This window comes from Muntiacus reevesi, chromosome 6 (genome assembly GCF_963930625.1).
Source record: "Muntiacus reevesi chromosome 6, mMunRee1.1, whole genome shotgun sequence".
Lineage (NCBI taxonomy): Eukaryota > Metazoa > Chordata > Mammalia > Artiodactyla > Cervidae > Muntiacus > Muntiacus reevesi.
In genome coordinates this window covers 20,410,182-20,423,654 of record NC_089254.1, presented here as the reverse complement: position 1 = coordinate 20,423,654, position 13,473 = coordinate 20,410,182, and positions in this window count along the sequence as shown.

Sequence of the window (13,473 nt, the reverse complement as noted above, 5' to 3'; positions counted from 1 at the left end):
ATTAACCTTAACCATAATAACACATTATCACTATTTTGTTTCAGTTGGTTAATTTGCAAAACAATAATGAAGATCCCACCCAACATGTAAGAATTTATTCCTCAGTGTTCAGCACTGAATAAATACAGTGACCCTCACTGGAAATGTCACGGACTTGGGAGGGAGCTTCAGGATGCTGAGAAGGAGGGAGTCAGGGGATTCAAGAGCTCATGAGGAAGTCAGAGTTAAAAACAAACATGGGTCAACGCTTAGGCATAAACTGATGACCATCAGAGCCAGACTCATGGTCTGGGGTGAAGGTCAGTTTGATTCCCTCCAGTGTGATATCCTGCTTTGCTAAATATAGGATGGAATGAGTTATGCATTAATACTTAAAATTTTGGTCCATGAACATATTGCTAGAAGGTCTTCTGGTAGCTACAGAGAAATTGATGCTGTATTAAGTAAGATATATACCCTTCAGTGATTACTTTAAAAAATAATCAGTTGAAAAGTTTCTTTCAAATCCAACCCAAAAAATAAGTTACTAAGGTTTCCAGATCATATCTTTCATACATTTTTTCTTTGCTGGCTCAAACTGAAAGCAAGGCTCTAAAGCCATTGACTTTATAAAGCAGATATTTATCTTGTCTTGTAACTAGTTGAAAGTCACTGGTCTTTGTGGCAAGCATTTCTCCAAAACATGGTACTTTTACAAAAGGGCAACAAAAATAGCAGGTTCAGCCTGAGGCCCAGCACCTATTTTGCCCTTGGCGGGCTAATAAAAATGAGTCAGAAGGATTTAATTTCCTTCCTACTAATTTTCTCTGATTTAGCCAGAAGATGTGCATTATTAAAAGGTTGACTTTGTGTACTCATATTCCATGATACACCAAAGTTTGGAAATTAATTCAAGCAAGTTATTTTTAAAGAGAGGAGTTGTGTACAGTATACTGAAGATAAAGGAAAAAAATGGAAGGCACTCACAGCATAAGACATAGGATCTTTGCTGACCACATCCATAAAACACACATATCAAGACATCTTGGAAGATTCTAGAGGGGAGGCAGATACACATCTGTCTATAACAGGTTACCTTGCTGGCAAGCTCTTTTTCGACTGTTCTCTTGTTTGTTCTCCTCTAGGCAAACTGACGACTTTGCTGAACTCTAACGTGCCATATATTTCTGCATTAGGGCCTCTGTACTGGCTATTTCCTCTGCCCAGAATGTTTTTCCCTCAGAAAACTACTTCCCCATTCTCTTAAGTCTTTTAAGTATTTGCTCAAATATCTCCCTAGTGCTCAAATATCTCTTTCTGCCCAATTCCTAAGTATGCTCAGGTCTTCAAAAACACATTCTACCTTTTCTTTATTTCACAGCACTTATCACCATCTAATTTATTATAATTTATATACTTATTATGTTCATTGTTTATTTACCATCTCCTCCTGCTAGACTGTAAGCTCTGTAACAGAAAATATCTTGAGATGCCCTTTACTGATGTAGTCAACATGCCTACAATAGCCTCATACATAGAAAGCACTCAATAAATATTTGTTGAAACAATGAAAGATTTCAGTAATGTGACAGATAAGAATGTAAGCTGCCTGAAAGTGGGAGCATTATTTTACTCAGCATTATACATTGAGTGCCTATTTCAGTGCCTGACAAATAGTAGATGTCTAAGCAGTTTGTTGAATTAACAAGCAAAATAATAGATAAATAAGTTTTTTTCTTTTTATCAAAGACATGAATTATATGTAGTCAAAGAGAAAATAAGAAATAATTATATTTATATATATATATATATGGAAAATGTCTTATAAAACTATTTGAGTTGAGTTTTAAAGTATTCATATAAGGTAAAGTCTAGTAAATAAATAACAAACAAAACACCAAATTTCTTATGTAAGAAAAAAAAAACCCTAAGAAAGTATCATATCCAGCTTACGTTTCACTTGCAGTATTTCCAGAGTCATAACAAGTATGAAGCCTACTCAGTTACTATTCAAGAATAGGTCACGAATCCTCAGTTCCATAAATTTTGAAAATATATTGGAAAACACAATATTGAAGTAAAAGAAAAGAAAAACTGAAACATCACGTCTGGAAGAAACCTTCAAAATATGAAATATAATGGAAGTTCTCTCTGGAAAAAAAACACAAAATTAGGTAGCCCCAAGACTGCACCTGAAAAGATTTACTCCTGAAATATTAAGAACACTACCTTAAAAATGTCTTGTATGGCAAAGCAATAATATTTTACTTTTTCTCAGAGGCAATATTTCCAATGATCACAATTTTTTCCCCTAAAACTTATGAACTGTCCACCAAGGCTTTGAGTTTATTATATTAAATCAAAATGTGAAATTGAAATATCAAATATAAAAATCTTAAGCTAAAGTGTTCACTTTTCAGAGTCTGGATTGCTTCTATACAAAATCCTTGGCCTTTGATTTTGGTGTGCAAACTTCCATTGACAATGAAAAAAAAAAAAGACAAGATCAATGGAAGCTTCTAGAAACTAAGTCTATATAGTAACATCACTTGGTCACCTCCAATCCCCCAAAACCCTAATAGCAGTATCTGCATCCTCTTTTTCAAATGAAGCATTTGAGAGATACACAAGTTATATCACAACAATCATTAAATCTTTCTTCTTTTCTGCCCACCTTGCCTGCTCTCCTAGAAGCAAGCCACTGCTATCTATGCCTAGAGAGCTCCCTGGACTCATATATTCACTGTAAGTTTGAGGTTGTGATTCAGTCAATTCCCTGTCAACAAGCTGACAGCCGAAATCTTTCTAAACACACACCAAACTACCTTCTCAATCAACAGTTTGCCAAAGATCTCCAAAGAAATCCACAGGAGCCATAATGGCATGGTACAGTTCAGTTCATTCTCTCAGTCATGTCCAACTCTTCACAACTCCGTGGACACAGCACGCCAGGCCTCCTGTCCATCACCAACTCCCAGAGTTTATTCAAACACATGTCCATTGATCTGGTGATGCCATCCAACCATCTCATCCTCTGTCGCCCCCTTCTCCTCCTGCCCCCAATCCCTCCCAGCATCAGGGTCTTTTCCAATGAGTCAGTTCTTCGCATGAGGTGGCCAAAGTATTGGAGTTTCAGCTTCAGCATCAGTCCTTCCAATGAACACCCAGGACTGATCTCCTTTAGGATGGACTGGTTGGATCTCCTTGCAGTCCAAGGGACTCTCAAGAGTCTTCTCCAACACCAGAGTTCAAAAGCATCAATTCTTCAGCGCTCAGCTTTCTTTATAGTCCAACTCTCACATCCATACATGACCACTGGGAAAACCATGGCCTTGACTAGACGGACCTCCGTTGGCAAAGTAATGGCATGGTCGGTGACCCTAAAATGTCTAGCATTGTCTTTAAATCCTTCACTCACCATATCATCTTTTATTTGATATAATCACATCACTTGCTCTGTTATTATTTTCTGTTTTCTTGTTTGCCTAACTAACTATGCAACCATGTTGAAGAGGATATGGGTGTCTTACTATGGAGTATGATTAAATACTTAATGCCTAGGGCTTCCCTGGTGGCTCAGATGGTAAAGAATCTGCCTGCAATGCAGGAGACCTGGGTTCGATCCCTGGGCCCTGAAGATCCCCTGGAGAAGGAATTGGCAACCCACTTCAGTATTCTTGCCTGGAGAATTTCATGGACAGAGGAGCCTAGCAGGCTACAGTCCACAGAATTGCAAAGAGTTGGACACGACTGAGTGACTAACGTACACTGTTTAAAGAGGTAAAGGAATGAGCTGATCTGAAAGAAAAATTTGGTATTTTGCTTTCCTCAGTGAGTTTACATAATGAAGGGGAGCAGAATATGCCTTTCCCACCTCCTGAAAAATATGCCACTTTGGCACATACATTATTTTCAGTTGAAGGCAATCAAGATCCAGTAGACTCAGAAAAGCTTTTTGCCTCCCTCTTAGCTGCCTGAAAGAACTTCAGAAGGAACCTGTACAAGGAAGAGAGTTATAACCAGAGGTAACTTCATCAGAGCAGGGCAAATATTTGTTTACCAAATACATCTTCATCTTTACCAAATACATCTGCTCTCTTCATCTTCCTGTTAACTCCCTTCTCTCCTGTGAAGTCCAAAACCTGTATCCCTTTCCTTAGCTCTAATTGGTATATAAGTGTTACTTGCCTAACTGCCTTTGAATCTCCTATTTTTATGGGCCTCCTGTATGTAGGAAGTTAAGTTCATTCATTTTGTTCTGTTAACCTGTCTTGTGTCCATTTAATTATTAGACCTGCTAAAGGACCTAGAAGTATAGAAGGCAAATTCTTTCCTTCCTTATAATAATCTCTACAGAACGAGAAGACACACACACAAAATGAAAGCAGGTGAAAGGTAAAAATTTTCTTATGTCCATAGGAATTATAGCAATCATACAATTCTGATTAGATTGAAAGTACTCTCTCAAGTGTCAAGAATGCTATTTGCCATTATACTGGAACATCTATAAATGAGATACAGAAATCATTTTGAAGATGTACATTAACTATTGTAAAATCTAATCAACACACAGTGAAAACATTATCCGAAGTTATACCCTGGGTCTACCTTTTTTCATATAGCATTCTTTCACTAATTTTCTTTCTTTTTTTTTTTTTTTTTGTATATTGTGGCTAATTTACACACAATAAAATATGGAGATTTTAAGCACACAGATCAATGAGTCTTGACAAATAATTATACTCTTATAATTAAAATATAGACATCTCCATCATCCCAAGAAATTTGCCTATTCCCTTTTCTAGTCTGTGGCACAACTCTCATTTCCTAGCCCCAGGCAACCATGGCATTGGTTTCTATCATACAGTTTTACTAGTCTGCTTACAAAGTTCATAAACGTTAAATCATACAGTGTGATTCTTGTCTACTACTCTTTGCATGTGCTCTTTAATGCAACACAGTCAATTTGAGATTCCTCTATGCTGTCGTGTATGTCCATAGCTCATTTCTTTGTATTGCTGATAAGAATCCCATTGTTTATCCATGTACTCATTTATGGGCATATAGGTTGTTTCCAGTTGTACCTGTTGTGAACATCTGTGTATAAGTAAGTCTATATATATACATGTGTTTACTCTTCTCTTGGTTAAAACCAAGGAGTGGCACTGCTGAGTCATTCGGTAGTTGCATGTTTCAGTGTACAGAAGGTATCAACCCTTTCTTTTGAAGTGGTTGTGCCAAGTTACCTTCTCAGCAGAAACATGTGAGTTTCAGTTTCTCTGCATTCTCACCAACACTTCATGATGTTCTTTTTGTTCGCTCCTGAGCTCTTCCAATGAATAAAGTGTTATCACATAGCAGTTTTAATTGACATTTTCCTAGTATTGTTGATTGATACTCTTGAGCATTTGTATATACTTTTGGCCACTCTTACATCTTTCTTTCAAGTCCTCTGCTCGGCTTTTATTGAGTCATTTATCATTGTTTCTGTTGCTGTTATCACTAACATAGTAGCTCTTTTTATATTCTAGATAAGTCTTTTGTCAGATATGTGTAAGACAAATATTCTGCCAGTTCCTGGCTTACCTTTTAATTTTTGTGAACATGAATATTAATGAGTAGATTTAAAATATTTTTCTGATAAAGTGCCTGGCTTTATCTTACATGTAGAATTCTTAGAACCTCGATGGGAATAGTGGAATTGTTCATAAAATATAATTTTGCATTTTGTTTCTTGAACCAAAATTTAATACATATCATCAATTTTTCTTTGCTGGGCATTATTAACATTATACTCTAAATGTTATTTAAATTTATTAAATAACATATCTGCTTGTATTTTATGAGGAAAAAATAACTGAACAGCACCAAAAATTAAAATCAACTTCAAGAAATCCATAAAGACTGGGGATTCTCTAAGTTAGATGATCTTTAAAAATCAAGGGACATTATAAAAATTACAGTATATCCAATTGCTTGGCTTTATATATTTTCTTGATACATATTATAAACAGATCATTCTCAACCTAGTTCTCATATTTTTTTATAATATCACTAATGACTACTAAAAAAATAATTTCACATGAAAATGACAAATAACCTGTGTACTTTAATGTACCAAATAAATTATCAAGTGGGTAGTTTTAGATGGACTTCTTCCTTTTTCAGAAGTTGGTAACTATAGAAAGAGTACAGTTAAGCCATGGTTTATTTCTGCTACTTGGTTAATCAACTATGCAGTCATGGAATTCTGTAGGCTTCCTTAGTTCTTATTGTTGTCAGCTATAAAATGAAGGCAGAAAAAATATATATATAATTGAAAAAAATGAAGGCAAATATCCTCCCAAGCGCACATGTTGGGATAACCTTGATAGTAACATTGTAAAAAAAAAAAAGTTATTTTCTATGTCCTACTATATTTAAATGCATTGTTATATTCTGATATACGATTGGCATGTTTAGATAAGTCTTAACACTTAATATGTTTCACAGAGAATTATTAAAAATTCAAATGTATTTCCCAAATGTACCATTCCTTGAATAATAAGCATTGGAAAATGAAGGTTTTAAATGAAACTAACTTCTGTAATATGATTACAAGCTCAAAGATGAATATGCTTATGAAATTAAAATATAGTTTTTGATGAAAATAAAGTTTAAAATGTACCCATAAATCAGTGTCTTAGAAAAACAGACATATGCATAACTCATTTTAATCATTCACGTGCACCCTTGCCAAAAACATCTGTCTGAGATACACTTCAATATACAATACACCACATATTCATGCAAGAATATGGTAACCGGGGAAAGAGCATCTTTACTCCAATCCTCGAGTCTGCAGTCATTTATTAATAATTACAGGAAATATATTAGAGTTACTGTATTATCTTTTTCATACTTAAGTAGATATCCTCTATGATTATGCTGAAGGACTCTTTTCTTTGAAATTTGTTCACTTAGGCAGCTCAAGAAAAGGAAGAACTCCAAAGTAGAGTGTGCATACTTGAAATCAAAGGTAAGAGGAGTCAGGAGAAATGTCTGTGGGGAGGACTTATTAGGTAAAATCGATTTTTTTAACAAGAAGACAACAAAAATTCTATAACATATTGAAATATTAATCTTGCTTCATATTTCTTATAATTTTCATGTCACACCACTCTCTAATGTGTTTTTCTTCGGGTATTTTCTTAATATTATTCCCTTTTTCCTTTGACGATCAAAACAGAACTTAACAAATTACTTGTATATAAAACAAGTGAAAATTAGGGTGAGGAAAGTCTTCCTTTGGTAAAGTTTAGAGTAAGCTGGAAGATATTTTAGTATTTGAAGCTAGAAGTTTCCAAAAATGTGAACACTTCACATGAAAATGACAATTATAAAAGATACAAAAATTATTATTATTTATGGGAGTAGGACATCAACTTTGAAAATTATTAACTATACCATCGTTTCTATGAGATTTTCGAACATTATTGACCAGCAACAGTAACTAATTCTCAGTTAAAATTAATAGCAATTAATGTTATGGTTATTTATGCAATCCATCTGAAAATAGATCAGTTCATTTTAATATAGCTTCTGAAACACTTTTAAAGTTTAATCATTTTCAGTATCCAAGTTGAAAATCCAAAAGACAACCAGCATATCGTAACAAGTGCAGACTCTCCGTAAAATAAGGATGTGGAGTTTTGTATGGAAGAGATGCTGATGATTCAAAATCTCTCCTTTCCAGATTCTCAGTTCTAGCCCTTCCTTGACTCAATTGTTGACTTCATGGAGCAAAGTCTTTATGTATATTTTCAAGGGTTTTTCGGGGTTCTCTTAAGACTCAATGACATGTCTCAAAATGTTGGTTGTAGTTCTCCAACTCACCAGTTTTCTTTTTTTTTTTAAATAAATCTGACTGCTCTCTACCTACATTCTTCCTGCCAATATAAGCATTGATCTATATAATGGCAGTAGAAGAATAGTTAAATGTCTTTTGGTAAAAGGAGGCCTTTTACCACTGTCTTACTGCTCTTTTATTCACACCACATACCATATTACTTAATTTCAAAGTATTATAATCCATTGGTTGGTGGTTTAGTTGCTAAGTCGTGTCCAACTCTTGCAACCCCATCAACTGAAGCCCGCCAGACTACACTGTCCATAGGATTTTCCAGGTAACAATACTGGAATGGGTTGCCATTTCCTTCTCCATGATATCTTCCCAACCCAGGAATCAAACCTGGGTCTCCTGCACTGCAGGCAGATTCTTTACCAACTGAGCTACCAGGGAAGCTCAATGTATTGGTTATGATCATACTATCCGTTTTCAATAGAATGTGGAAATCTCAGGACAAAGACTGTATCCTGTTAATATTAGTATAATTGGGGTCTGTCATATTGCTTGGAATTCAGGAGCAACTGAGTAATTATATATTATGCTGAGTGAACATATGAATAAATACATAGTTCTCTAGCCAAAGCAAAACAGAATGAATATACAGAGCTTCCTAATCTTACTGGCCTATAAAATGAGCAGACAATTCTCTTGATACCATTGCTTGTATCTATAATGAGTAATAGAAGAGGGTAAAATGTTTACTTTATGTTCCTCAATGCCTTTTATTTTATACTTACATACTCTATGGAAAATCATAATGCCCTGGTGAGTCATAATGATTAGTGTTGAAAACACAAAGATTAGAAATAAAATACATCTTCTCTTCTAGGGACTATATAGAGATGCTTAGTCTCTTAGACATTTGTTACTAGAAGAAGATAGACCAGTATCACTACTAGAAGAAGAACACAAGGTCAAAAAAGAATAAGATTAAGTTCAGCAAGGATGCTCATTGAACAAGCATCTGTCGTCTGTGTTAGGAAGGGGTGGACATGGGTGTGGCCATCTGCCTTGTTAACTTGTTTCTTTTCTCCATGAGTCACAATTTGATTGGGTACTTTGGGAAGAAAAGGTGTAGTTTCATCTTCCAAATATGTTTCAAATATGTTTCACTCTCCAAATAGTGGAGAAAGGTCAAGAAGAAAAAGAAATACAATTCTAAATGAATTTTTTTCTTTCTCTCCTTCTCTCCCTTCCTTCCCTCCTTGATTCCTCCCTTCCTATCTGTCCACTTGTCACTATATTTTTCTCTTCTGTCAGGAAGAATATTCTACATGACAAATTCACATCAATGATAAAGAAGGGTGGGGTGGGAAATCAGCTGATAAGTCTGTCCATTTAATTTAAAATAAAACTTTAGACCATCAACTCTTATGATTAGGTTAGGCATTGCTTTATGAAACAAAAAGAAGGTGCTCCCCAGGTTAACTGATTATGTGAGACATTTTCCTAAATGACAAATAGTGGGAACATGGCATGGAACCAAATTTCTAAGGATAGTTTCCAGCTAATAATTTGAAAAACCTAAGTTGACGGTCAACTCAGAACAATTGACCCCTTGACACTGGCTTGACCTCCCTTTATTCAGTAAACATTGGGGCTAGGTTAGAATAACTGACCTATATTGATTTACAATAAAATAGTAACACGTAACAGCATCATAAAAGATTTATGTTTTTATTCAGCGTTGATGTTGATATCTTAAGTAGCAAGCACATCGCACGTCGCAATGTAGTGACAAGACCAAATGCGCTTTGGCAGAGCTTCAGTATAAAAATTAGAAGGTGTTGATTTCATTACCACTCTGGCAATACATTTGAAAGAGTGTTAATGACTATTAATGGCCTAGTCCTCAGCCAGAAGAACGCCTGAAGTCAGTGAAAGTGGCGTTTTATCTGCTCTTAAACATTAAAAACAGAGAGGCTCCTACAGTTGCATTTTTAAGTGCCTTTCCTGCTCTACAAGTAATCACATCCCCCACTTAACTGAGCTTTTAAAAATGTTTAAATTCAAGGCAAGCCACATTTCTTTACTCTGGAGATTTTACCCCCTTCTTATGTCTAACAACATGCATTTGACTTTTGTCAAAAAGTAGTCAGAGGTGAATGAGAAGAAAAGTATTTTTTAAAGAACTTTTGTCTCTTTTCAACTTTGCAATATAGAAACTTCATTGTTGTAGGTTTACCAAAAGAGAGTTACTTATTTCCTGTTCTTATTTATTTTTGGAGACAGATGAGTCCAAACATTCTTATGATGGAACGCCCTATGAATCAATCTATGTTTCTGAAGCCCACATGTTACCACAATTCTTTTTTTTCCCCTCAAATAAGTTTTTTTAGTCCCTGGAGGATCCTAAATCAACACGTTATTAGATGAAGGATGGAAGCTTCTGTATCAGAAAACACAACTGTAGCTAGACAACAGAAAACAGATGCCAATTATTTGCCAAAGGCTGCTGGAAAACAAAACATTTTATGACGTTTACTTTGCCTTAGCAGAGCTGCTGCTGATGCCAAAGAAATATAAACTAGTCAAATTGCCAGCAGCCGGTTTTCAAATGTGGGGTTTAATGATTTGGAATCTTGCTCTACCTTTGGTCACTGAGTGTCCTATAAATTTCTTTGCACACTGATTCTGCATTCTTGATGTTTTCACAGATGAATAGGAACAATACATATAATCAATATGTCTAATGAAATATTTGATGTATTTTAAGGTTGTACCCTATTGTCTTATGATTCCACTGGTTTCTTTTAAGGGGAAAGATAATTTTTGATGCTTGCTACTTAAGAGTGACTTCCTTGACACATATTTTTATTTCATGTGGCAAAAGCTTCAAATTAAACATCTTTTTTTACATTGGATCCAGCTGAATTATTCATTGTTAATATGATGTCACAAGCAATGTTTAAGTATTTTTCCTCCAGTAGTTAACAGAGACTTAATTTAGTCACAATCGATATCCATCTAGCCCCACAAGAATATAAATTTCCCATAAATATTTTTAGATCAAATGGCTCACCTTTGAAACACATTTCTGAAAAATATCTTGGGCTGACTTCACTGAAACTAGAAGTTATGTCAAATAAATTTCTACTTTTATCAGCCATAAAACCATGCTGTGTTAAAAAAGAAAAAAACTAGATTTGCAAAAAGTTTCTGAGAGTCTTATGAAACATGTGCTTATTTCTCTTCTCAGTGATTTGAGGAGAGGATGAAGAAAAGCAATTAATTTACTTTTCTTGATAGCATAAAGTGACCACAAGTAATGGCATTGTCGAAGTTGTCCTAAGTGTCTGCATTACCTCTAAGTATCCTGAGCAGCTGAGAAGTGAACTAAATTAGTATTTCTATCAATGAATATTTATTGAAAGTTTAAGCTGAAAAAAGTGATGATCAAAGTGACAAGAAAAGCCATGCTTCTCACTTTGTAATATGCACATGAATCACCAGGGGCCTAGCCAAATTCAGGTTATGCTTCAGTAGTTTAGTGATGGGGCCTGAAATTCTACATCCAATGTGGTGATTTCAAAGAACTTCTGAAGGCAAGAGTGTAGATGACTTGAGGTGTGCCATTCTTCATTGAGCAACAGCAATTTTCAGAAGCTGTCATAGCCAATCTCAGCATTCAATGTAGTTGACTAACTCCTGATCAAATATAGGGAACCCTGGTCTTAATGATTGCTACCAATAACCTGGTTACAGTGTGATGGGTGGATGTTGAATTGATGGACTACATAGAACATACACCTTATCCTTCTGGATTCAACTGTACTAAGACTTGTATGGTGTGTGTGTGTCTGTGTCTGTGTCTGTGTGTAGAGAGTTCAGTTCAGTTCAGTCGTTCAGTCCTGTCTGACTCTTTGCAACCCCATGGAATGCAGCACGCCAGGCCTCCCTGTCCATCAACAACTCCCTGACTTAACTCAAAGTCATGTCCATTGAGTCAGTGATGCCATCCAACCATCTCATCCTCTGTCATCCCTTTCTCCTCCTGCCTTCATCTTTCCCAGCATCAGGGTCTTTTCCAATGAGTCAGCTCTTTGCATCAGGTGGCGAAAGTATTGGAGTTTCAGCTTCAACATCAGTCCTTCCAATGAACACTCCGGACTGATCTCCTTTAGGATGGACTTGTTGGATCTCCTTGCAGTCCAAGGGACTCTTAAGAGTCTTCTCCAACATAACAGTTCAAAAGCATCAAATCCAACATCTAAGTACTGCATTTCGGACTCTTGTTGACTGTGATGGCTACTCCATTTCTTCTTTGGGATTCCTGCCCACAGTAGTAGATACAATGGTCATCTGAGCTAAATCCACCCATTCCAGTCCATTTTAGTTTGCTGATTCCTAAAATATCAATGTTCACTCTTGCCATCTCTTGTTTGATTGTTTCCAATTTGCCTTGATTCATGGACCTAACAGTCCAGGTTCCTATGCAATATTGCTCTTTACAGCATCAGGCCTTGCCTCTGTCACCAGTCATACCCACAGCTGGGTGTCGTTTTTTCTTTGGCTTCGTCTCTTCATTCTTTCTGAAGTTATTTCTCCACTCTTCTTCAGTAGCATATTGGGCACCTACCAGCCTGGGAAGTTCATTTTTCAGTTTCCTATCTTTTTGCCCTTTCATACCGTTCATGGGGTTCTCAAGGCATGAATACTGAAGTGGTTTGCCATTCCCTTCTCCAGTGGACCACATTTTGTCAGAACTCTCCACCATGACCAGTCCATCTTGGCTCATAGTTTCATTGAGTTAAACAAGGCTGTGGTCCATGTGATTAGATTGGTTCCTTTTTTGTGTTTGTAGTTTTCAGTCTGTCTGCCCTCTGATGGAGAAGGATAAGAGGTTTATGAAAGCTTCCTGATGGGATAGACTGACTGAGGGGGAAACTGGGTCTTGTTCTGATGGGTGGGGCCATGTTCAGTAAATCTTTAATCCAATATCTGTTGATGGGTGGAGCTGTATTCCCTGTTGCTATTTATCTGAGGCCAAACTATGGTGTAGGTAATGAAGATAATGGTGACCTACCTCCCTCAAAAGATCCTAGGCATGTACTGCTACAGTCCATGCCCCCCCCAAAACCCTGCAGAAGGCCACCACCGACCCACGCCTTTGCTGGAGACTCCTGGACACCCACAAGCAAGTCTCCTGTGGGGCCACTGTTCCTTTCTCATAGGTCATGGTGCACAAAGTTCTGTTGTGCCCTCTAGAGGTCTATTTCCCAGTCCTATGTAAGTTCTGGCAGGTCTACAGTGGGGTTAATGGCCACCACCTCCAAGAGGGCTTATGCCACACCCACACCCAGAGCCCCTTTCCCAGCGGCAGACCACGGCCAAGCTGTACCTCCACAGGAGACGCTCAAACACAGTTCTGTCTCAGTCTCTGTGGGGTCCCTGGTCCTGGTGCATACAAGACTTGTTGGAACCCTCTGAGGGTCTCTGGCAGGAACAGGGTTTGATTCTAAACGTGAATTTGCCCCTCCTACCATCTTGCTGGGGCTTCTCCTATGCTCTTGGACATGGGGTATCTCCTAGCAGCTGTTCCAGTGCCTAGCATCTTACTGGGGTTTTTCTGATCTTGGACATGGAGTATCTCCACATGGCTGGTC